A 27,778-nucleotide genomic window follows, 5' to 3' on the forward strand; every position below is an offset into this window, starting at 1 on the left:
AAAGAGTTTCTCCTAGTCCCAAAGCAGGCTCTCCCAGGAAAACCCAAATCCTATTTCGCTGATTTAGAATCAAGATGCTTAATTTGGAGAATTAAATCTGTTACTTGCTTTAACAAAATTCAAATGGAGAGAGGAGCTTTAATATAAAAATGAAAGAATGATTCCCAGGCTCAAGGTGCCCCATCATATGTCACGACATGTGGCAGGTTGACTGCTCATTAATTCTATTTATATCAGTATGATAATCCACCCCACTGAGTACACATGTGTTAAAATATTCATAAATTATGTTTAGCATGAGCAGATATACATTAAATGCCAAAAGAAGATCATTATTTAAGGACAAAACTAGTCGACAATCAAACAAGCATACCTCATTTTACTGGAAGTCCAGAATGTTATATATTATTAAGCTCACATTAATTGCCTTTCATTTCAAGTTCATCATCACATGGGTTTATCTTTGGTTTGCTAACTATGCAAAAATACATAGCATTTGCTAAAAGAAATAGATTTGGAAAATGAAAGATGCTCTGTTATCTCAAACTAATAAGCACGTAGTAGAAATAAAATATCAGAATTGAAGGGAACCTTTGTCCTCCAAAGATTTTAAATGTATCATTAGGAAGAGGCTTGAACCCTACTATAGATGTAAATCAAATCACTTTTAGTTTTATGAAAATTATAGACCAAGGTAATAAATCAAATGAATTGTTGATAAACTATGCTGTAGCTTGGTGATTTTAAACATTACTTTATTATACATTTAAGAGACTTTTTAATTGTGAGAAATTCATGGTCCGAAGTTCCTTATAGACTCAAGCATGTAATGTCTGAGAGCAGAGATCAAATCCAAATGGAACTTGGTGAGCTACTATGTTTTAATGATTTCAGGATCAAGGTGAACATTTCTTAGATAAGCAGTTGGAACAACAGATGAGGTTGGAAAAACTGGAATTTCTCACCTTTCAAAATGTGTATGTTATTTTTATGGAAAATATATTTTATGACTTACATAACCATAATATGAAACTGTATGCAATTTTTAGGATTATTAATTGAACAATGGCTATGTTTCATGTGAAATGATGAGAATGGGTAAATATTAAGCTAGGACACAAACATTTATGCGATTTCTGACACATTTCAGGAAAACAAGTTTTGAACTTTCCTAATGTTCATCGTCACTGAAAATGCATATTTTGTTGTTATTCAGGAAAAAAAGACAAATGATGAAAAAACAACAGCAGGAAACTTTAACCTCAGTCACTCTTCATTTGTACTTGTTTTAAGGATAGCTGCCAGGGCCATGTAAAGAATAAATGATTGTTTTGGAGAGACAGCCTTTCACGTTACAGAATAAAGCCAAGGTTCACAACAGCAGTGAACTAGCAAGCATAGCCTCCTCTCACACATGCTTTTAAGAAAACTTTCTGATTTTATGAATCTCTGTCAAAAATTTTGGAGGTAAGAGTTACTTCTTCTTCTTACTCAAGTGTTAGACGTAAATTATCACAGATTTTTAATTGTAAAAAAAAAAATACATGATTTCCTCCCTGATAGTTTTTTCTTATAGACTTTTCTTGCTTATTTACATCTTAGCACTGCCAACCCATTTTTATCATTTATTCTCATATTCTTCTTGTATTTAACTAGTATGACATTTTCACTCACCATTTATTTAAAAATCCTGAGATATTGTTTTAAATACACATCTGTGTGTGTGTAAAATGTGTGTACACACACACATGCACACACACATACCCTCTCATTGAGTTCTCTGAAAAGTTTGATATGTACTTTCATGTAAATCTTGGCCTCAGTACAGAACTGCCGCACAATCATTTTCATCTGAGATTTGAACATATTGGAAGAACTAGAGCAGTGCTTTCTTTTATCCTGTCATTTTTTTTTTCCCTTGGAAATGATGAGCATATGGCAACCACCCTCACTGGATTCTCAAACAACAGGAGGGACCTGATTTCGATTCCTACATCCTGTCATCATTGACTCCCATGATATTTTGCTCTTGCAAGGCTAAAGATGTGATTCGCATTTGCCATAAGGACAGAGCTTAATGCGATGCCATTTTACCACAGGAGCCCTCCATCAGTTAATTAAACATGATATAAATCACCACATGTATTTGTAGAGTAAGATGAATATGGCCAAGTCAAAGGAATGAAGAATCTTTGCCAGCCTGTAAGAGTGTGAAGGCCCCATTGGAAGATTACCCCTTTGGAAACCCAATCTGCTGGGGTAGGCTTTGTTGGATTAATCCCTCAGACAGCTTTATGTAACTCGAAACCTGGAGCTGTCATCTTTAGCCAAAATTTCAGCCATAACTTCCTCAGCTTTCACCCAATCATTTAAATCAGCATTCACAATGCTTAACAAAGATCAAACCTTTCAGCAGACCACAGGGCTGCTTCTTACCACCTGGGACTCTAGTAACATGTTTAATAAATATTTCATTTTGTTTTAACATGAAGACTCCCCCTCCCCCACTTTCTATATCTTTTTCTTTCCTGGAGAACCAAGGGATACCCCCAAGCAGCACATTCCTCCACTGTGGTCAGTTAGGTTTATAGCCTTAATAAAAGAATTCTCTCCCACTCTATCCCCTCCCCCCACCTACTCACGTACAAGGGAGTCTTGTTAAACTAGAGGAGTGATAGAAACACAAGATAGGTGTTTTGGGAAGATCAAAGTCCCACCTCAGGACAGCTCTGTAGCAATCTGGAGTTCTCTTTGAAAAGTGCTCAATTTACAAAGAATAGAGGTATTAAACCCTGGAAAAAAAAAGAGGTCATGTTCCAATAATGTTCAAGGTCTGATGGTAGCTAATATGGGATCTACTTCAGCTACTCTGTGTATTATTCCTAATATCTATTCACAGCGTACCTATAATAGCTCCAAAGGAACCATTATGTCTGAAGACATACGCATATGACGGCTCCTTAATACCAAATGCATTACCTACTCAGTAGGTATGTTTTAACCTCAATATCTTGGCTCAGGGGGAGGGGTGGGAAAATGGCCTGTAACTTTCTTTGGGGAAAAAAATAACCCTGCTGCTTGCCTGAGCCTCAGATGCTATCCCTCACTCAGTGGGAACACTGGAAACTTTATGTTTCACACAGGAGAAAGAAGTAATGCCTCAAATTTTTGCCTGACCTCTCCTATCTCTCTTTCCTCTACTCAAGGGGCATCAGCATCTGCCATTTCAGCCCACTTCAAGCCAACTGGTGTTTGGGCTACATCTGCTCTATTCCATGGGAATAAAAGTAGCTCTTTTTTAAAAAGTTCATATGTCTCCCATTAAATTCATTGATGCAAAAAATCACTTTTTTATTACTTATACTATAGCCATGGTTTAAGATTTTTTTTAGGGGTGGGGCATGGTATTATATTCAATGATTTCATTGGGGTGGGGAATTTCTTGATCAACAGCTTGTCTATAATTTAGAGTTGAGTGTTGCTTGGGATAGTAAGAAGTTAAGTGACTTGCCTATCATCATACAACTAATACTTGTCATATATAGGATTTTTAACCTAAATCTTCCTGATGCCAAGGCTAGCTCGCTAACCGCTATACCATATATATCTCTCTATATCATGCTGACCCTTGGTTTTAGAATAGTGTTTATTAATGTCAGGGAGGCGTTAGTCTGTATATGGTTATGATGATGAATGATATTTTGGGGTATTTTATGGGAATAAAGAATAAAAACCTTATAGACTAGAGAAGCAGAAAAAACCATATCTTCAGTATATAATGCAAAAGAAATAGAAATTAGAAATATATTTTCTTCATTTTCTATTTATATTATAAATATAATTTCTTTTATGTGCAGTTTTTACTTATAAAAGTTTCCCACAACAGAGGTCAGTTTGTTCAATGATTTTGTGATTATTACCATAAAGGGAGGCATAACACAGGGAAACGTAGATAACTAAAGATGAGTGTCATTGTCATGGAGAATGTCCCATTACAGAGTCCAGATCAAAGAAGGGCTCCCCGTAGATGATGATAGCCTCCAGATGCTCATGTTTGTAGATGACATTATGCTGACTGCAGAGCTTCATGATGAAATCCACAATCACTCAAAAAAAGTTGGACCTAACAGGAAAAACCAAGTGGATGAAGAGTGACTGTTGTTCAGAGTAAAATATGCAAAATAGACAATCAAAGGAGTGGGTCATTTGTACACATATGTGTGCATAGACATATATTATACACATATACGTGTGTGTGTGTACACTGTGCATTTGCATCATACATATATATGAATGTAATATATATTTCAAAGATGTATGTATGTATGTATATATATATATATATACATATATATATATACACATATTCACAAACACACATAAATCCCTGTATTTTGAAACAGTGTAGATATATAGATGGTCAGTGAACTGAGTCTAGAACTGAATAGTATAAAGAGATCAGACTAGATTAGATTTGGTAAATTTGTATCGTTTTCAATGATAAAAAGCTTATTTCTTGGACACCAAGAATATTTGGTGATAATATGTGGTAATGAATCATAAAATACCATAGCAATCAAGGAAATTAAAATCATGGGTTATCCAAAGAGCAAAAGGGAGACAAATGGTAGGTATTTCTTATACAAAGGTGCCAGGAAAAGATGTGAAAATAAGTGTCATCAAAGAGGTGTATTGCCAGAAAAGGATATGGATACTAATACAGACAGAATGGGGAAAGGCACATAGGTGATCTTTATATTGCAGTGATGGAGGGTTGAGAGAAGATAGACAAAATAACAAGGATAGCTAGCATTTATATAGAATTTTAAGATTTGCAAAGCATTTTTCAAATGTTATCATATTTATTCTTCACAGGAAGGAAAGTATATGTACTATTATTATCATTCCCATTTTACAGCTGAGGTAACTGAGGCAGGTAGAGATTAAGTAACACACAGCCAGGAAATGAACAAGGTCAAATTTGAACTTAAATACTTCCAACTCCAGTTTTGGTGCTCTATTGAATATACCACCATTTCCTAGCTGTCCAGATTCCCATAGGATGAGTAAGCTTGTATGAAGTATGATCTCAACCACTAGAATCACTAAAATCATGTCAGTAAGAATAATGGTCCATCAGAGAATTAAAATTCTAATACGCATCACACATTAAATGTGTTCAGACTGAAACTCTTACCTGCATGCTTCAACTGGGGAAAAAAAAGCAGGAAGGTTATTGATAAGAAAGTTACTAAGTACATGAATTACGACACTGAGTTTTTGATATTTGAGGAATTTGTTGTATTAGCTTAACTTTGAAGAATATATTGATTGGATAACAAACACAATTTTATCCTTCGGGATGTATTTAAAGTGAAAAGTTTTCTAGTGGACAGGGTAGTCAAGAGACTTAGATTCCAATGCTCTGTCACTTCTTTTTAGCTATGGGATCCTGCATTTGTCACTTTCCCTCTGTAAGTCTGCATTTTCTCCTCTGTTAAGTAATGTTTCTGACCTAAATTATTTCCAAAGTCCATCCTTGTTCTAAATTCTATCATTCTACTATTCATAGTTATAATGTAATGCTACTTTAGACTCAGATGTGAAGATCATTTTGCAGTGATATCTCAGAGTTTGGCTTTTATTTCATTTAAACTATGATCATCTGCTCCTAAATGCATACATTAATATATGAAATAAAGCTGTTTGTAGAAGTTGGACTTAGGTAATAAATTCTCCTTTCTAACCCACTTTACTTTTTCTATTTGTGTGTCATTATATGAGTAAAGGTACCTCTCAAAAATACTGTATTTCTCAAAAGTTATTTGGAATACATAAATCCTTCAGTACTATTCGAAAGAATCTTATGGCTCAAAGGATCAAAAAGTGAATTCATTTATTTCTGAGTCACAGTTTCAAATCTTTTCCAGGTTAAAAATTTTCTCAATCATTTTCTTTATTGACAAGCATTACCAGTCAGTTATTATCTAAACTAGATCTACTTGTTTTTCCATTGAGCTACTAAATCTGATTTAATCCAAGATTCCAAGTTTTACTCATGGTGACCTCATCTCTAAAATGGGCATAATGATAATGTCTAACAAGCCTACTTTGTAATGTTGCTGTGCGACTCAAGCACAATAATGTATATTAAACACTTTATACATTTTAACTATATAGATGCCAGTTATAATTAAATATAAATCTGTATTTAATAATAAAAGAAATGAATAGAAGAGATGAAACTTACATTTTAAAAAGACACACATAGAAGATAGAGGCAAGGCAGGCAATCAGACTGAAGAGAAAATGTATTCGACAGTCCTGTAAGAGCAGTGCAAGAGTGCAGTAGTTCAGGTTGAGTTAACAACAAAATAATAATTATAATAATAGCTAATATTCACATAGTGCCTAATATGTGTCAAAAATGGTGCTATGTGCTGTAGAATCATGATGTCCTTTGATCTTCACAGCAACCTTGGGAGGTAGGCTTGCTATTGTTAGCCCCATTTTACAGATGAGGAAACTGAGGTAAACAGAGGTTAAGGGACTTGCCCAGAGTCACGCAAGCTAATAAGTGTTTGAGGCCAGATTTGAACTTGGGTCTTCTTTACATCAGACCTAGCATTACCTGCTGAGCCAGCTGCTTTAGTTGTATTGGAGGAAATAGGAGAGTCAAAGAAGGGACAAAATTTTTTTCTTGGAGGGGATAGGACAATAATAATAAATGACAAAGAAAGAGTAGAGTTCAACTCCAATTTTGCTTCTGTTTTCTCTGCAAAAGAGAACAAGGGACCATGCTATTGTAGTTTTGGAACTGGATTCAAAGGACTTAGCGTACAATTCCTTGCTCTGTAATTCAAAGCTGCTTTCCCTTTTTCCCTGGGGAAAAAATAAATAAGTGCTTTCTATTCCTTTTCTATGTTATCTTCCATACTAAGACTGTAGACTCTAAATGAGGACAAAATCAGAATTTAGATGGGTGGGAATCAATTTTTGTGAATTTGTATTTGTCTATCTGATATTGAGCATCTCATGTTAGCTCTTCTAGGCCTAAGCTTCCTCATTTATAAAATGACAGGTTTGGAATGGATGATCTCTAATGGCCTTTCCAGCTCTAAAACTATGATCCCATAAGATACTTCCATATTTGTTTGAATGTGTACATGGTGGATTCCTTGGTCTCTCAACTTGGTAATATAATCTACAAGTCTGAGATCAACTTTTCTCTAGTGGATCATCATCACTAGGACATATGCCATATTAGAAAAAGGTAGATTGTAGATTGGTCAATTTTGAGAGGTTCTTCCAAGACTGACTGGTTTAACTGGATTGCTATCACTCATCTGGAAAATTATCTCAACTTTCTCCTCAGGGACAGATCAGGCAACAAAATACGCTACTTTGCCCTTGAAGACCTTATAATCCACACATACTAGACATGACATTTCCTTTTTAGGCCATAGACCTGCCCTATATATTCTAAACAGCCCCTAGCTTATGGTGAACACTCAAAAATATTAATAATCATTCAATCAATCAATCTGCCATCTTTCATAAGCACTAAATTTCTTTCACAGTATAAAAACATAGTTGACATTTCATCAAAATGCAAGAATCTTTTTGAGTAGTCATTTTATCTTTGATCTATCTGAGTGTGTGTATATAAAAATGTGTGTGCATACCAATATCCTCTTTAAAGAGAGCCTGTTAATGTCAAAAAGTGTTTATTCTGCTTCTTGACATTTTTCCCGCCTTTGCTTTTTTCACTTTTCGTAATCTACTTTTCCCTTCATAAGTAATGCTCTCATTGTCTTTGGGAGAAGTCAGTAAGCAGTATGACTGCAGGATTCTGCAGGATTAAGACTCTATTAAAATGTTATTTCAGTGAAACTCCTAAAGCTTTACTGTCACTAAAAAATACCTACAGATAATTCCACCATCCCCTTTCACTCACAGGCTCACCTGTGTTTGCAGGTACATAAGCATTCTCTATTCAGTTGCTACATTGGCTTTTTTTCTTACTTCTTCTCTGAATTAAAAAATGAGTCTACTTTTTTCTTTCCTTTTTGTTCTGCAAGATTCAACCACACATTTATAGGAGGTGGGATAGGACCATAGAGCTAGAAGAGATGTCAGAGACCACTGAGTTCAATTTCTTCATTTTACAGATGAGGAAACAGGGACAGTGAGGTTAAATGACTTGTCCAGGGTGAAACAGAAAGGAAGTGTTGGCAAGAGAATTTGAGTTCAGATCACCCTGCATTAAAGTCCAATGTCTTATCTACTTTCCCTCTGCTTCTCCAATCCTAGTGGATATTCTTTTTTTTTTTCATTCCTCCACAATTTTATGCCAACCTGATTTTTGACCCATTGGTTTGAGGAATATATCTGATTATAAACCCTTAGCACCCTAGAGGGGTCATGATATCATTGGCTATAGAGTAAAGGATAAATCTTGACAAGATCACAATTCTTTCTTTTTTCCTCCAACTAATATCATTACTAACTATGGGAAATTCAAATGAAAATGGCTTTTTTTAAAAAGAGGTACACAGAAAAAAAATGCTCATTTTCCTCTTACTTTGCTCCATTAAAAATGCTATTTCTATCCATGTATTATCAGACCTAGTTATGAAAACTCTTACAGCTCACATCGTCAGTAGGATGTGTATTGTGGACCTGAATGTTATTGACAGCCAGTCACACTGAACCTCAACAAGAGGACACACACGTAAGTCATGCAGATTTTTATGTCTTAATGAAAATGAATCCAACAATGCCAAAAGTCATTCATACTACTTATAACCAAGCAAATGGACATTTCCCTGAAACTCCATTCAAATAGTATTCATCAAATATCTATAATAATAGCTAACAGGTTAAGGCTTGTGAGTCATTTTACATATAATATCACATTTGATCTTTATAATAATCCTATGTGTATTATTACTTTACCCATTTTATAGAGAAGAAAACTGACGCTGAGGTCTGTGAAGTTACCTATCCAGTATCACGTAGCTAGCAAGTATCTGAGGTAGAATTTTTTCAGATCTTTTCATCTCCAAGTTCAGAGTTCTAGTCATTGTATCATACTATTTCCTATGTGTAAAGTATATTATACCAAATTCTAGACTTATAAAACCAAAATCAAACAGTTCCTGCCTTGGAGTACTAGCAACTAGGGGATGGAGGAGTTGTTAGAAAAGGCTCAATGGAGGATGTGGCCCTTGAGCTTTATTGTGATAGGAGTTAGGGATTCCATGAGGTGGAGATAAGGAGGGAGAGCATATAAGGAATGGAAGAGAATCGCTTCAAAGACATGGAGTGAGCGATAACCTGTCTTATATGGTATAGTCCCCTGGGGAAGACTCCATTCAATTTCTCCCAGGACTGGAGTAGCTCAGTTATCCCAGCTTGTACTCATGCTGATAAGTTGGGGTAATTTTCCAAAGGGGCTACAACTCTAGGGCTACCCACAAGTGTAGGGGTAGAGATATACATTTATTACTTACAGCGATAGTTCCTTAGCCCATACTAGTATGCTTCCCATTTAAACAAGCCAGCTAAGATGCAACTGTGAATTCTCAAATATAAACATTTGCTAACAGAAGCTGATGCCATGATGTCTTAATGTAACAATCTACAACTAAATCTATGTCATAGAGTATCTATGGACAACAGGGCACACAAACATAAATAACTAATAGTGAGACATATGAGTGGGGTAATCTATGTGTCAGCAGCAACTCACAACTCTGGTTTTAGTCTTTGAGGTTTGTTTCTTCATAGGATAGTTTAGATCACATATTTTCCAATGGATGAAACTGCTCCTCTCTGGAGCTTCTCTATTCCCTTTTTAGACAAAGTCATTTCTTTGAAATTCTTGAGCCCTTTTAGCTCATAGCAGCCACTAGGTAGCACAGGGGATAGAGCAATGACTCTTGAGTGGATAGCATCTGAGTTCAACACCAGCCTCAGACACTTAGCAATGTGACTCTGGGCAAGTCACTTATATCAAACTCATTTTTCTGTAAAAATGGGGATAGTAAGTGCACCAACATCATCAGGTTATTGTGAAGATCAAATGAGACAACATGTATAAAGTGTTTTGCAAACATTAAAGGGCTATACTATTGCCAGGTATTATTAGAATGATTATTTTTCATTGATATAGGGACTTCTCAATGAGAAAAATCCTACCAGTAGCTCAGAAACTTTGGAGAATTACTTGTGACTTTTGTTAAAGTCCAGCTAGTCGAGGTCAGACGCAGGACTTGAATCCAGGTTTTTCTGACTCTTAAGTTTCTATCAAGCACTCCATGATTTTCTAGATACTTCACTTATACTGATATCTACACACATTTGCTAAATGTACACATTTGTACAACTATGTATTACATGTGCATATACATGTGCATGTATATATGCACACACATAGGTATTCACACTGAAATATGCCTTAGCTAAGATACATACATGCATATATTATGTACGTTTACACATGTATATAATATACAAAAACTACATACATGTATAAGTATGTACATACTTACACACCTACATAATTCATGTATATATTCATATATACCAAACGCAAATTTGATTTAGAGGGCCCTGTTTCCCTAATACATAAAAGTATCATGATTTCCTGTATATTTTTAAAATCATGGTCAAAATATCAAGTGAATTTATTACAAAGATTTACAGATATTTTTGTCAAGCATTAAAATGACTCCCATTTGTTACTTAATTTTCTATATTCATTTTACTTTATTGGAGGTTATGGTGAATCTTCTGGGGGTTGCTTGGTTTCTACCAGCTAAACTTTGTGGTTTGCACTGTACCTTGTAATTTTCTCAGCACAATAAAATGCCATTTTGAGCGCTACTACCTAGATTTATATTGAAAATACTTGCAATACTTTTATATACAGTGAGTTTAATACTTGTATGTGAAAGCAAATTGATTGCAGGCAATTCTGTGCTTGAGTACCCCGGAGTAAAAGGAATTACTGTAGCAACCCTTGGGACCTCCTGTTCTCAGAGAGGGTGTCTGCACATTCAGACATCTACCAGGACGGGGGAAGAACAAGGGATTGTTTAGTTCTGATCAGAAATTATATAAACACTTTTTAATTTGGGAAAATTATTTTTGAGGAAAAAAAGAAGCTCAAGAGACACTTGTGTTTAATGTTTTTAATTTGGTAAAATGAGCTGCAGGAAAGTGTGTCTACTTTGAAATGAGTATATGAATGTCTTTTGAGGACAGATTAAATTCCCAAATCAAGCAATTTGGGGTGTGTGGAGGTTTGGAAGTGCTTGCTTGAATTAGTGGATAAAACTCTAATTGACTTTTCACCTTTGACAGGTAAAAATAATGAAACACATCCAGTTCATCTTGAATGGCAGTGCAACCTGAAACGATTACCCTGGCACTAGATTGATTCTCATTTACAGAATGAAGATGAGTCTTTGTGGCCAAGGCTTGTGATCAAAATTGTGAGCTCTTATGTATGTATGTCATTATCAATACTTCATTCCTAGACTTTCAAGCTCAGTTCAACTTTACACAAATCCATTAAATATCTGTTAAGTATTTGCGAGACACACTTAGACATTTGAGGTGTGCAAAGACTATAATGGAAAAGAGCTCTTATCTTCAATAAGCTTATAATCTACAGAGGGATACAAAACACATGGATAAAGAAATATAGGCTAATTCAAGGAAGGAGACTTTCCTAATGCATCTTTAAAAAAAATAATTAATTAATTTGTTTTCAGTTTTCAACAATCACTTCCATAAGTTTTAAATTTTCTTCCCCTCCTTCTCTCCTCCCTCCCCAAGATAGCATCCAATCTTATATGGGTTCTACACATACATTCTTATTAAACATATTTTCACATTAGTCAAGTTTAATAGAAGGATTAAAGTGAATGGCAGAAACCATGAGAAAAACCAAACCAAAACAAAACATAATAAAAGAGAAAACAGTCTGCTTCATTCTGTGTTCTGACTCTACAGTATAGGTAGAGGTATTAACAATCAAGCCAAGCAGAGTCGTTTGGGTTCATCCATAAGGGTTATATTGCCCCCCTACCATTTATGCCTCAACCATTTCAAATATTGGCACTTTAAAAAATCAAAATTCCACTAATGCACAATATTACTATAAATATAAAATAATGCAAAATTATACTGCAAAATGCACATTTGCTACATTTGCTATGGAGTATCAATTCAAACCTATGAAGGAAATGATGCAAATGGAGATAAAGATAATTCAGTGGAAAGAAATTGGTTGAGTTGATGTTTCTTCACTTGAGTCTCACTTTGAAAAAGTTGCCTGTGCACTCCATGCCTGTCTTTCCTGTTTATAAAATGGAGGTGATATTTATAAAATGTTTATAATGTTTATAAAATGGAGGTGATATTTGCTTCCTGTCTTCTGTAGCAAGTGGTTGACAAGCTTTCAAAAGTCATCTGAAGTCATCAGATAAAAGTTACATTGAAAAAAATCAATGGCATCTCGCCATCCATTTAGGATAATTACTGAACGTGGCCCTCTGCTCTCAGACCAATATTGAATGTACTGGTACATGCATTCTGACCATTTGCCCTGTGATCTAATGCAACTTCTTGCTGCCTGTTCATCCCAAGAATGCATTATATAGATTGCAATTCATTTCCAATGCAGCTGTTGGGGTCATGACTCACACTGAGATTAATCATGATGCCTGGGTTAGCTTCAGAATCACTTTGACTACCCACTACATCTTGGGGAGATTATAAAATGTTGCTTTTAACTTTCAAGGATTAGGTTAGCACCCACTTACTTCTAAGACATGCATTTACTTTGTTTCTTTTGGTATTATCAGGTCACAGACGATGGCAGGTGTTCCTCACAAGCTTTGGCTTCAAGAATTAAGTCATGTTGAAGCTTTCTGACACTAGGTTGAATAATGTGTGTATAGTATACACTGTATGGAGTAGAAAGAGTACGTTGTATTATAAGGCAATTATAAATATTTATGTTACACATTTATGACTCTCATAATAAATGTAATAGATAAGCATATACTTTCAGTTTTCAACATCCCTTTAGAAGTGATTATTCTACCACAAAAAGTTAAAGATTATACCATGAATCCTGAAAGTGGCTAACAAAAGCCTTGTCATATTTGTGTATCCCATCTGAAATGTCCCTTAGCCCTACTCACATTGTCCTTGTTGTAATTCAGTGCATATCCAGCAGGAAGTGAAGGCTGCTAGAGAGAAGATTGTAGATTGTGAGCATGAACCTGGAACATTAACAAAGATGACATTTTCCAACGGAAGCCTGCAACACAAATTCGGCTAACAGAAACGAACAACCATAGGAAAAAAAAGACCAACTCTATTACTTTCCTCCGAATAAAGCTCCTGTAAGCTCCTTCTGAGCACAAAAAGAATAAAGTATAATGGAATAAGAGGCATCATAGTAAAGTGGAAGGTGCCAGCCTGGGACTAAGGGAGAATTAAGATCTTGACTTTGTCACTTACTAGCTGTGTGACCATGGGGAAGTCACTCAGCTATTCGGAATTTCAGTCTTCTGCATCTGTGTAAATGGGGATGATAATTTTTATACAATCTACCTCACAGGGTATATGAGGAAAGTGCTTTGTAAATCTGAGAGAGCTAAATACATGTGGATTATTATTAATAATATCAAGAAGAGGAGAGTGGGGTAGAAAAAAGAAGTCTAGATCTGTCAGTTGTCCACCTGCTCAGCCCATGAGCATTAAGAGCCTACTCTGCACCTGGCCCTGTGCTAAGTGCTGAGGGTGTGAAGAGAGGTTTGCAGTCAGAGAATCTAGATTCAAATCCTGACTTTGCCATTTATTCTTGGTGTGAAGTTGGATGAATTACTTTACCTACTGAGCCTTAGCGGTTGATGCTGTTAAAGGCAAAAAGTTAAAGTGACACGAACAGCCAAAGCCATATCAAAACCAAAATGAACAATTTAACATTAAATAATTACTATAGAACTTTGAGAAGCAAAAAAGAAAATAAAAGGAGGAAAAAAAGAAAAAATCAGAGATGAGAAAAAAATACTTGAAGGAGAATGTGGAAAATTTCTCACCATTTATATGGTCTCAAGGATTCCAACATAATGAAAAAAGCCACTTGGACCAAATTGGAAACAGAAGACTAGTAGTACACCATTAATAAAAATAGCACAATAGTTATGGTCAAGGAGATGAATAAAATAATAGTTTCTCTGCACAACTAGAAAGGAGTAGAGTCAGATAAGCTTGACAATTGTTGACTGAGGTGCATCACAGTGAAACATCAATGGCTAGGAAAGCACTTTATTAGCTTCTTCTCAGATACAAGCCTGATCCTGCTTTTCTTAGCAGAAGGAATCACACATGTACTGCCAAAGAACACCAGTGACTCTTCCAAATAGAAGCCAATTAAACACACACACACACACACACACACACACACACATACATACATACTGTAAATAAATTATTCCTTGCTTATATGCTTGTACCACTAAAAAAAGCTATAAACATTTGGAGGAAAATATATTGGTTGAGAAGCCAAAAGGGAATGATAAAGAGGTCCAAGGTGGTAAAGAGCAAAATATTATCAATTCAATGATTACTGAACAAGTTGCCATGAGTCATAATAATTACATTGTCTATTGATTATAGCAAAGCCTATGACTCAGTTCCACACTCATGGCTTACTCAGGTAATGGAAATATATTAAATAAAGGCAAATATATAGTTAGAACACTAGAGTTGTTGATATCTAAATGGAAAATTGTTTTCTATTTAAAACATGCCATCAACAGAATAATATTAAGAGAAATTCTTATAAAATGTGACATTTTTAAGACAAAGAGTTTAAGTTTATTATTGTTCTCTCTAACCTTTAATTCATTATTATCTCCCTTAAATAAAACTAATTGTGGCTTCTGAATTAAAGAGAGAGATCAAGCAAAACATCTTATTAGTCATTTGATAGATATGGAAACACATTAAAGAGCTTCTTCATCACATAGAATCTTTCTGCAGTGACATCAAAATCTCATTTGGATTCAGTAAGTATAAAATTCTTTATATACACCAAAGAAAGATGTAAACTGAAGGTTTTGAGCTTGAATGAGGAAGGCATATTAAAACAATGCATGAAGGTAATGCTTACAAAAACCCTGGTTTCCTCTGGTAAGACACATTGAATATGAAGCTGTCAAAGAGAAGGTTGTGGCTGAATATGCTGAGACCTACTGGTGTCCTGAAATTGAAGCTGAATGGGAGGAATTCAATGAAAACTATTAACACTTTTACAATACAATTTTAATCTTTACTTTGGGATCTATAAACCTGCCCCTCCAACTTTTAAAATAGTATCAAAATGAGTTTTTTCTTCTTCCCTTTTCTTTATCTCATGCCACTCAGTAAGCTTCCCTCATTTTATCTCCTTCACTCTGGTTGTAGAATAAAGAGATGGCCCTTCTCCTTGCCAAGGCCAACCTCTTTACATGCATCCATGCTTATTGGCTGGTTGACTGACTTCATATTACAATCATAATTCAGGATTAGCACATTGCCATCAGAAAATATAGAAATGCTATCCTGATTAATGTAAATAATGTAAGGAAATGTAAGGAAACTGTGCAAAACAGAATTGTAGCCTTTGAAAATTTAGAGCCTATTGAAAATCTAGCAAGACATAGCCTTATTATTAGAATTATGCATGAGAAGTGTATTATCCTTCCTTGACTCACAGATAATACATTCCTTCTAATATATATACATACATATATATGTATATATATATATATATATATATACAGGCCTGAAAATATCTTTGAGAACTCAACTAATAAACTATTAGAATCAAACTTTCATAAAGCAAACTCTTGCCCATAATCACCTGTACATAATATTGATCCAAAAATATTTATGAGTAATATTTTAATAGCTACTTCCCTGACAAATACTTACAATCTCCAAGTTACATTGAGGCAAAACATTTTAATGTTTAGAAACATACTTAGTAGAAGAAATTAAAATCATATGAGAAAAGGATGAGGTAAACATTACCTTATCTGCTACTTGTCCCAACTACTAGTTGAGAACTCTACTGAGAATCTATAGAAGATGAACTTACACCCTAATAGGATCATAAAATCACCTCCTTGGTATCCTCAGGAGTAACTGAATGCATCTGGTTGCTCTGGGATGGACCAAACTCAGGGTAGTCCCCAGGTAGTTTAGGTTGGAGACCCTCATAGGTTATTCAGAAGTTACCAAAAGAGATTAACTTCAGCATATGAGAAGTATTCAGTGGGGACAGAGGAGTTGTTTTACCTGACTGATTTGCCTGAGAAACTCAATGTAATCAACACACTTCCCCTGAGCTCTCATGACTGCATTACATTCAGATGACAAGAAAGTGGGGTCAGTAGTCTGATTCTTTACCCTTCTGAAACAAACAGTTTTCGAGGAAGCTCTCAGTATCTTTTAAGGAAAAACCAGCCTAACTTGCTTGAGGAGAGGAGTTAAGATATTGCTCCCACCACATTGGTGATGCCACATTCCAAAGATTGGAGCCAGAGGAGAGGGAGTGAGATTTCTCTTCCATCCTTCCATATGATTTTTTTACCCTACTTTATGAACCAGGATTTATAATGATAAAAAAATGACATATCTGCTTTGAAGGAGCTTACTATACTTGAGATATAATATACAGAAATAAGAACAGTGCAAAATATGACAGTAGGTAAAAAAATAGACAAATATTGCAAGGTATTTGAAGAGGGAAAAATCCAAATACTTTGAAAAAATTATGAATTTTATTGACCCAAAAGCAATTAAGAAATAAGTCATTAGATAGATAGGTCTACCTATATTCCTACTTTTTCATTGCTACAAAATATGAGAATATTTTACATTTGCTTCCAGGACATTCATAATAAAGGAAAGATGAAAAAGAATTAGACAAACTTTTTCAAATGATATTTTTCAAACTATGTCTATAGTTACAAAATTAACTGTAAGATGATAATTGTGGACAATTTTTTTCAAAAGTGATTCATTAGAGTAAAACTTTACCTTAAAGCTCTTCTCCATATAGAATCTCCCACTCATATATCAAAATCATACCCGATAACTCAAAAGCTGTAAGAAAAGAGATAAATTTGTCTACTCGTTGATAATTGATAGACATATAAAACAGGATGTCATCGGCTTGCCAAAGTTCTTGTCCTAGACACTGTCCAGTAGAAAGTCCAAATGAAAGTGTAGTCAACTATAAATGGTTAGGTCCTCCAAATGCTCCTATTTTCTGATGACATTGTGCTGATTAAATCAAGCTCCAGAAGGTTGAGGTCTTCTAAAGGAAATCCATAATCCCTGAAAAAATTTCAAACTAACTATCCACATGGAAAAAAACTAAGTGAATGAAAAATTCCTCTTGTCCAGACTATGACAGTTAGTCAGGAAATGTACTAAGTATTGAGGATGCAAAGACAGATAAAATAAACAGTCCCTGCTCTCAGGGAGCTCACAGTCTAATATTGGAAACAACATACAAATAACTATGTATGAACAATGTAATATAACTTGAGGGTAATCTCAGATGGAAGACTCTAAGATTAAGGAGGACTGGGAAAGACTTCTTGAGGAAGGTGAGGTTTCAATTGAGACTTGAAGGAAACCAGGGAAGTTAGAAGCCAGAGTTGAGGAGAGTATTCCATACAGGGGGATAGATAACCAGTGAAAATACACAATACACAGCAAGAAGGTCAATATCATTTAATTAAAAAAATTGTGATGGGAAGTAAAGTGCAAGAAGACTGGAAAAGTAGGAAGCAGCTAGGTTATGAAGGGTTTTAAAGTACAATCAGAGTAATTTGTATTTGATCATGGAGGTGAGAGGGAGAGACTTGAGGCAAGGAGACCAAGCACCAAGCTATTGTCATAGTATAGGCATGAAGTAACGGGGGAACCTTCAAGATTGATGACAATGTCAGCAGAGAGAAAGGAGTATCTATGAAAGATGTGATACAGGCAGAAATGACTGAACTTGACAATGATTGGATGTGAGTGGTGAAAGAGTTGAGAATGATGCTTAGGTTGTAAATCAGAGTGACTAGGAAAATGGTGGTATACTGAACAGTATTACAGAAGTTAGGAAGAGGGAAGAGTTGGGGGGAAAGATGATGAGTTCAATTTTAGACATGTTGAAGTAAGATGTCTCTGGGACAGAGGTAGCTAAGTGGCTCAGTGGATAGAGCTTTGGACCTGGAGTCAGGAACTCCTAAATTCAAATCTAGCCTCAGACACTGCCTAGCTCTGTGATCCTGAGCAGGTCATTTAATGTGTGTTTGACTTAATCCAGTGGAGGGGAAAATGGCAACCACTCTAGTATCTTTGCCAAGAAAACCTGATGGCCAGTATTGGCATACTATGGTCCACAGGGTCACAAGGAATTGGACATGACTGAATGACTCAACAACAGCAATAACAACAATGGAATATCTAGTTGTAGATATTTAATAGGCAGTTAAAGAAGCAAGACTGGAGTTCAGGAGAGAGGTTCGAGTTGGATATGTATATTGGAGAGTCATCTGAATAGAGATGATAATTGAAACCATGGGAACTGATAACATCACCAAGTGAAAGAATGTAGAGGGAGAAGAGAAGAGGGCACAGAACATGGTCCTTTGGGATACCCACTAAATCTTAGGTAGGGTTGGAGATATAATCCCCAAAAGGAGATAGGTGAAGAACCAGTGGATAGATAACATCACACAAAGCAAGGGAAAAGAACCTATTCATTAGGAGGGGGTCATCAACAGTGATCAAAGCTTCAGAGCAGTGAAGTAGATTGAAAGTTGAGAAAAGGCTGACTTAGCAGATAAAAGATCATTGAAGATACTGGAAAGATATGTCTCAATTATGTAACAAAATCAGAAAAAAAGAATTCAAGAAGTTGAGAAGGGAGCAGGTGGTAAAGAAATAGAGACCGGGAGCGTACTACATCCTGGTTCTCCTACTTTCTGATTTACTGCTCCTTCTCAATCTCCCTTGCTGAATTTTCATCCAGGTTATGTCCATGAACTGTGAGTGTTCCATGGGGTTCTCTGCTGAGTCCTCCTTTCTTCTTACTCTGCTGTTTCTCTTGGTGTTCTAGATTCTATGGATCCAACTAACATCTCTATGCTGATGATTCTGAGCTCTACTTTTCCAGCCCTAACTTATTTCTTGCCTTTTCAACTTCCTATTGAGCATCTCAGACTGATGTTCTGTATATATCTTAAGCTCAACATTTTCAACACAAAATGCATTCTCTTTTCCCCAAATCCTCCCTTCTTCTTCCCACTCCAGTCCATTCTCCACTCAGCTGTCAAATTAATCTTCTTAGTGTACAGCTCTGACCATGTCACCTTCCCCACCCCATTCAATCACTTTCAGGGCCTCCTAAGATAAAATACAAAATCTTGCATCTGGCATTCAAAACCCTTGACAATCTAGCCTATTCCTACCTTTCCAGGCTTCTTCCACCTTGCTCTCTCTCTATATTCTTTGATCCAGTGATAGTGGCCTCCTCATTGTTCCTCACATAAAATACTAATCTACTGACTGGAAATTTTCACTGAAATTTCAACATGCCTGGAATACTTTCACTCATCTCTGCCATCCCTGGCTTCTTTAAGTCCCAACTAAAATCTGACATTTTGCAAGAAGCTTTTCCTAATCCCCCTTAATGGAAGTGTTTTCTCCCTGTTAATTGTCCCCAATTCATTTTGCTTATTTGTAGCTGCTTGCATGTTGTAAGCACAAGCAAAGTGGGATTTTTGTTTTTTTTTCTTTTTCAGAGTCGTTTCTGAAGGCTCAGTCTCCTTTGAATCCTGGAAGTTCACAGCTGTGCTGAGTTATGCGAGTTGTGAGGCCTTCTGGCTCTGAGCCTATTAGTTGAAAACTTTATATACTGGGAGGATGGTATTTTGCTTTGGAGGTTTCACTTATGAGAAGGACCTTTTGATTCCCTGGAGGGGACTCTGAATAGCCATTTGTTAAGAGCATCCCCCCCTCCACTACTCAGATGTTGCTGGTGTTCCATTTTATAGTGTACGTAGGTAGTTGTATTTGTCAGACAGGTGGAGACCTGTCTGTTTATCTTTGTGCTAATTTCTCTGCTTGTATTTTCTCCTCATGTAGGGTGTTAAACTTTCCTATGAATTAGTGAATAATTTGTGTATGTTTAATTAAAGAAGGATTGTTAACCCCTTGAAGCTATCTTTCCTTTATAAAGCAGATCAAAGAACCTGTGGTAGCAGGCCGTTCTGGGTGTACTAGGGTGCTTGCTGCTGCAATTGTCTCTCCATTAGACTGTCAGCATCTTGAGAGCACGGACTATCTTTTGACTGTCTTTGAGTCTCCATTGCTTAGCACAGTGACTGGCACGTAGATGCTTCATAAATGCTCATTGATTGACTGTCTATTCTAGTATGTAGGGCAGCTCGGTGGTGCAGTGGATAGAGCACTAGTGCAGGAGTCAGGAGGACCTGAGTTCAAATCTCACCTCAGACACTTGACACTCACTAGCTGTGTGACCTTGGGCAACTCACTTAACCGCAATTGCCTCATCCTGGGTCATCTCCAGTCATCCTGATGAATATCTGGTCGCTGGATTCAGATGGTTCCGGAGGAGAAGTGAGGCTGGTGACCTGCACAGTCCTCCCTCACTCAAAACAAAGTCAAGTGCAAGTCATGTCATTATTTCTCTGATGGCATGGTCTTCTTCAGCAACAAAGGATGAACACCCACATTCTAGTATGTAGATAGAAGTGACTTATCTGGGATCTTGCACCTAGTAAATGTTTCAGGCTGGATTTGAATTCAGGAAGATGGGTCTACTTGACTCCAGGCCTGGCACTCCATTCACTGTAAGACCTAGCTGATTTATAGGGCTGTTTTCAAAATGAAACTTTGGAAACTTTTAAAAATGATATTTATTATTAGTGATATCTGATAGATTTAGAGGACAAGGGCAGATCTACTGGGACAGTGCATATGATCATCCTTTAAAATAAGTGAAAGCCATATTAAAAAATCAACTTTTAAACATTTGTTGAATATATATGAGGATTTCTATTGAGTATAGTTCTTACTTACCTTTTCCATTGGATTACAAACTTTTCAAGGCCAGGAAATGTTTTTCTCTCTCTGTCTCTCTCAACCTCTGTCTCTCTGTCTGTGTGTCTCTGTGTCTGTCTATATCTCTCTGCCTTGATTTCAGACTCTCTCTGTCTTTTTTTCTCTCTGTCTCTATCTCTATCTCTATTTCTCTCTCTCTCTCTCTCTCTCTCTCTCTCTCTCTCTCTCTCTCTCTCTGTCTCTTTCTTTCTCTCTCTCTCTCTGCCTAGAGCAACACTCTACCTTAAATATCTTCCCTATATGTTGGATTACTAGGTAGAGGAAATTGGGGTTAAAATTACATTGTCAACTAAACGTTTATGTCTCTGTAATGGGAATATGGTCCAATAACTGCTCAATTCTTAAAAACATGAATAGAAATTCTAGGTGATGATATCCCCATATAGACTTTAGAGCACACACAGACATGATTATCTCCAGTATGCTAACCATAACCAGACTTTTGTTGGTTACTGAGCCAGAACCAGAACTGGCTTCAAAAGGACAGTTGAGACTTTGTCTCTCTGTCTCATGCCTGATTGGTCTAGTGAGGAATAGATCTTATAAGCCTTTGTATAAAGACAGGTCTTGAGGCCAATATGTGGCCCATAAATATGGGTCTCAGTTTCTTCTTTGGTTTATTCTTTTTTTACTCTTAGGTGAAGGAGGACTAGACTTGAGCTTTTACAAATTAGGAGAGGCAGCTATAGTGATTATTCATTGGCTATGCTCTACTAAAAAGTGAATTTGTGGAGAATACTTTGCAGAAATTATTTTAAACTTGAGCCTGCTCTCCTCAGAGATAGAGGAGACATGGCAGGAATGTGTCCCTAGGTTATGGGGAAAGACTTTATTCTTGTGTTCTTTCTCTATTTCTCAGTAAATATCCCTCTGTTAAAGCTAATTGGTGTCAATGGGTTTAATGATACTAGATATCAATGGTATAAAGGATATCAATGATATAAAAGAGATATTAACTGTAGCTGGCTATTGATATTGGGGGAACACACCAGAATGGGGTCTTAAGACAATGATATAGGAGGAACTCTGTTTCCCTTTCCCTCTCCCCAGGTACCTTATAACCCTGAGGGGGAAAATAGGCGTGAGTGAGTCTTCTAGGGATCCTACTTACTGTTCTGAGTAGGAGTTGGGACAAGGATCCTCAGTACATATATAGGTTATTTCTCAAGGCCTTGACTGAGAACTCATCTCACATCTAATGAATTCTTATCTAAGCAACCTAAACCAAAGACCAGTTTCTTGTAAAGGGGGAGTAGCTACTATGTTTCTATTGCTGTCTTACTGTAAGCCTCTATTTCTGGTAAATACGGGTTAGGAAGTGACAATTGCATATTGACTTACTAAGGGAAAAAACTAAAAGCTAAAGAAATGGAACAGATTTAAAAGGATTTCTGGACATCTACCAGTTTCTGCAAAGTAACATTAATCAATTAAGTGAAAATGAACCAGTTGTATTGTTTCCTTTCAAACTGGGTTGACTGGGAGATACAGGGAGAGAAGTAAGCAAAAGCTTGTTAAGATTTTGCTGAACCCAAGCTTACCTGATAGGTCTTTTGAAACATTCCAGCAGACACTGCCAGGTTCTCCCATCCCTACTTAGCAAATTCTTGGTTTGTTACTTTTGAATGCCACTTAGAGTATTTACATTTGAGGTGGACTTGGCTTAAAAGCAGCTCTTAAAATTTAAAAAAAAAAGCAAATTTATTTCTTGACTTAAGAGCTGTCCTAGTAAATGACAGATTGGCTATGCAGAGTTGTTGCCAGGTAAAAGGAGTTAATTAGGTGGAATTGGTTATCAGCTTGATTCTCTTTCAGCACCTGGAAGAGCACTGTCAAATGGGGGAAGGAAAAGGAAGGAGAAAAAATGACAGGGAATGAGGGAATCTTCAACTCCAGGTGAGTTTACACTAATACTCTAACCTAAGGATGTTTCCCTGTCTCTCATGTCTTGAATGCCCTCTCCTCACTTCTGCCTCTTGGAATCTATAGCTCTCTTCAAGGCTGGGCTCAGGTGCCACTGTCCACATGAGTCCTTGCCTATTTCCTTCAGGTTATTAGTGTTTTCTTATTCCAAAATTATCTCCTATTTATTTTGCATATACTGTGTAGCTACTTATCTATGACATATGAAACAAATCTCACCAACAGTTGGGTTTTTTCAATACCATGGAGGAGAAATGTATGTTTATTAGCATCAAACTTTTATTAAGGGTACATTTTTCCCATGAAAGAGTTTCATGGACAATATTACTGTACAACTCATTTTTTGAGCTAAACTGAGAATCTATGGCTATTTTGGGGAATATAAGACAGATAACTGAGAGTATGTTGATCTGAGAGTTACAATTTTGCTCCTATCATATTGATTGTATAAGCGTATGTGGTAGAATGGATAGAAAGCAGACCTTGGAGCTAGGAAAATCCCCCCTGCCCCACATATCTTTAGTTTCCTTTTGTGTATTCTTTCTCCATTAGATTGTAATCTTCTTGAGGACAGGGCCTATCTTTCTTTTTGGCATTTATATGCCCAGTGCTTAGCACCATGCCTGGTACAAAGGAAGTTCCCTCCTTTCCTTCCTTCCTTCCTTCCTTCCTTCCTTCCTTCCTTCCTTCCTTCCTTCCTTCCTTCCTTCCTTCCTTCCATGGGTAAATCACTTAACCACTCAATATATCAGGCAACTCTATAAGATTCTGTCTCAGAGCAGATTCTAATCTTCACTGATAGAAGGAATTTCCTTGCAAGGAGTTCCCTATACTTGCCTGATGCAATCGAGTCCTATCCAAATAATAATCCCCATCCACTTAATGACTGCTTTACAAGTGTGCAATCTGTAGGTTAGTTTCCCATTCAGCATACTGGGAATAAACTAATCAGCTCCTGGCAAAGTTTTCAATCTATTTAAATCTCCAATGGTTGATTTTTATATAGTGGTGATAGTAGTCATGGTGAGCTTCAGAAGAAAAAAAATGGTAGCAAATGAAAGTGTATAGCATTTTTACTAGGTTAAATAATAATTCACACTTAAAAATATCAAATTAATATTTTTTACTAAAATGCCACCTATCAAAGATTTTGATTTTTTTTTAAATCTAGCATTAAAAGAGTCAATGGAGGGTCCACATGGAGATAACAGGCTTCCCTTAGAGTTCAAAAGACCTGAGTTCAAGTCCTGACTCAAGTCTCACTTTTGATATAAACTAATTGTGTGACTGTGCATTGTATGGACTTGGGCCTAGAGTCGGGAAGATTTGAGTTCAGATCTAACCTCTCACTTATTAGCTATGTGATCCTGGGCAAGTCATTTAATCTCTACCTATCTCAGTTGCCTCAACTGTGAACTGCAAAATTATTGCCTACCTCCTAGAGTTGTTGTGTAGAGCTCTTAGCATAGTGTCTGGTACATTTTGGGCACTATTTAAATACTCTTTCCCTTCCCTTCCTTCCGCCCAGGGACAAGTCATTTAACCTCTAAGTGCCCCAGGCCATGCAGTGCCCCAAGTTGCCAATACACAATGGGAGAAAATGTTTTGGTTTTGGTGTTTTCTTATAGGACTGAAGTCACAGGTGTGTACAAAAAATAGAAGAATCAACCAATCTAATAGTCCTCAGTCTTTTTCAAATGGGGAACCCTTCACTAAAACATTCTGAGTGGGTAAAATGCTTGTGATCAAATCTTTTAAAATAAAATTTTTACCCAAAATTATACAAAGCTGATTATATATGCACATATGTGTGTGTATATATGTATATACATATATATTTGAGTTCATTTTAAATTCAGAATCTGGCAATATTAGACACAACATAGTGAAAAATATTGTTTAAAAAACATTTTCTAACTAGGAAGAATATTGGATGCAAAGTCTCACTTTTTTAGATATGTCAGTGATTTTCCTTTTTCCTCATTATTTTTAGCAGCCAGTATTTGGGGGCATCATTTCAGTTCATCATGTTTTCATTTTTACAAATAGGTGATTTTATTTAACCACTTTAACATTATTTTTACTCTTCATTTAATATTAAATTTTAATACATTATTTGAAATAGTTTTCAAAAAGTTGGAGTCATAATTACATAATGTATATCAGAAACACTAGAAATAAACGCCATGCTCATCAATCAAGCTTCAAGCATTTATTAAGTACCTATTGTATGTCAGACACTGAGTAGGGCATTGGGGATAAAATGGGAGAAGACAACATTTACATATGTAAGACCATATAAAATATATGTGACAAATCACTATCAGCTGGAGAGGATAAGGAAAGGTCTCAGGAGCTGTGTTTTGTAGGAAAGTAGGGATTTATCCTTCTGCATTTGGGATTTGGCACTTGAAATGGGTATGTAGGTGTTGGTTTCATTGTGAGAGAATTGTAGTTATTATCACTTTTGTGATCTTATACAGTCAAATTTTCTAGTTCTACCCAATCATCCATAATGGAATAGTACAAAAATAATCACACGACAAAATCTCTAAAAGTAAAATGAACTCAGATTCTTGTACTATATTCTGTCAAAACTGACAGTCAGTTGATAATCCAAAATATCACTGGACAAACACAACAATAGAATGGAGACCAATAAGAAATCAGCATTTCAGTCACATGATCAATTTAAACAATGCTTTAATGACTCCCTGCAAAAAAAGTTAATTTTCTATGATGAGCTTAGATAACTAGGCACATATTTTCTATTATGGGCTTAGACAAGTAGATAGGTTTATTATGGGTGATTAGACACCAGGACAGCTTTTTTCTTAACAAAATCCTTTCACAGGAACCCAGAATTTTATGGCACAATCTTAGAAATGCCAAACTAATCAATCAACAAGTAATTATTAAGGGTCTGCTACCTAAAAATGGGTAAAAGATAACAGTTTTTGCCCTATAAGGAATTTATGATTTTGTTGGAAAAAAATATTAATACCAAGAAAACAATAAAACAACGTATTACTACACAGTGAGATGTTGACTATGAACATAGCATAAATCCAGACAAGGTAAGTATTTTTGTGAATGGTAATGATCAGACAAGATTTCTTGGAACTTAAATTGTGGTCAGGGTTTCCATAGGTACAAGTGAAAAAAACAGCTTGGGTATTGAGTTTATTGTTGTTCAGGTGTTTCAGTAATATCTAACTCTTTGTGACCCCATTAGGCAGTTTTTTGGCAAAGATACTAGAATGGTTTGCCATTTTCTTCTCCAGCCCATTACAGATGAGGAAACTGAGGCCAACAGGGTTAAGTGACTTGCCCATGGTCACACAGCTAGTATGTGTCTGAGGCCAGATTTTAATTCAGGTCTTCCTGATTTCAGCCCAGTATTCCATCCACTGCACAGTAAAGGAGACCAGCTTGACTCTAGAGGAGGGTGTGTGGTTAATATTAGTAGGGAATAAATTTGGATTAGGTAAACCCTGGACAGATTGCCAAAGCAGCCCTTGATCTCTGTGAAAAGGAATTTGAGGCAGGAAGATATGAAAGACAGAATTTGTAGAGGAAGAAGTATAAATCTAGTAGTAAATACAATAGAATCTGTCTGTAATACTATTGTTGGGATCAAGACTAATATTTCCTTTGTAGGCTAATTATGTCATATTAGCTCTTTATATAGCAACAATGTTTTGGAAGACATGTTTTGACCCATGATATTTCCAAATCCGTGAATAATCCTTTAATACGCTATTAAATGCTGGGCACTTCATTGTTAATGACTTCTTTGCAGGTGGATAAGGATTATGTTGAATGTTTGGGAATTGTAATAGGTATTAAAAGTAATTGTCCTATAGGGTAATATGGTTGCACAAAAGAATCCAAAGAATTAAAATGAGTATCACACAGAAGGTAAAGGAAAGGTACAAGTTGGGGAGAGAGCAGCATGTGATATATAAGAAAGTAAAATAAATAAGTTTCTTTGAAGAATATGAGTAAATGATTTCATCAAAAAAATGCATGAATAGGCATAACAACAAAAAAGGACATACTGGTCATGTGGTGAAGGTGAGGTATAACAGGTGGATATCCTGAATGTTCCACTGGCCTCCGTGTGATGTTAGGAGAAAGTTAGGAAAGATCTTGGAATATTGGGTTAAACCTCTGTTGTGAACTGCTGGGAGAAAGGAGAAAAAAAATCACATAGGATAGTGAAGGGTGGATTGTCATTTGCATTTTTGGAAGAAAAAGCCAAATCAACGAGATTGCAAATCCATTTGAGTATTTTAGATACCTTTAATGGGCTAGACCAGTAAGCACCCCAACATACAAAGCGGGGCCTGCTACCACAGATTCTTTGATCTGCTTCTCTAAAAGGAAAGATAACTTTTGAGAGTTTAACAATCACTTTAATCAAGCACAGGTATCAGAGAAAATCAAAATAAAAATTTCAGAGAAATCAAAAATCAACAGACAGCACTTCCAAACTACCTGACCATTAACATGCATACATTTTTACCAGAGAGGGAAGCACCAACATCTGGGTTGTCAAATCCTGGGGGTCTCCCTAGTGGCTTCCCAGAGTCTCATCTGGCTCATAAAACTTCTTCCAAAAACTAAGCCC

At 36.1% G+C, this 27,778-nt stretch overlaps 1 long non-coding RNA gene across 2 annotated transcripts in view; it reads left to right on the top strand.

Moving 5' to 3' along the window:
- The first annotated feature begins 22,966 nt into the window (after positions 1-22,966).
- Positions 22,967-27,778, top strand: part of LOC140520921 (uncharacterized) — a 150,875-nt gene continuing 146,063 nt past the window's right edge. For both annotated transcript variants that reach the window (XR_011972707.1, XR_011972708.1), the window contains exon 1: positions 22,967-23,118. This is a non-coding gene — a long non-coding RNA (uncharacterized lncRNA). The remainder of the gene's footprint in view (positions 23,119-27,778) is intronic.

Source organism: Notamacropus eugenii, chromosome 1, assembly GCF_028372415.1.
Source record: "Notamacropus eugenii isolate mMacEug1 chromosome 1, mMacEug1.pri_v2, whole genome shotgun sequence".
Taxonomy (NCBI): Eukaryota; Metazoa; Chordata; class Mammalia; order Diprotodontia; family Macropodidae; genus Notamacropus; species Notamacropus eugenii.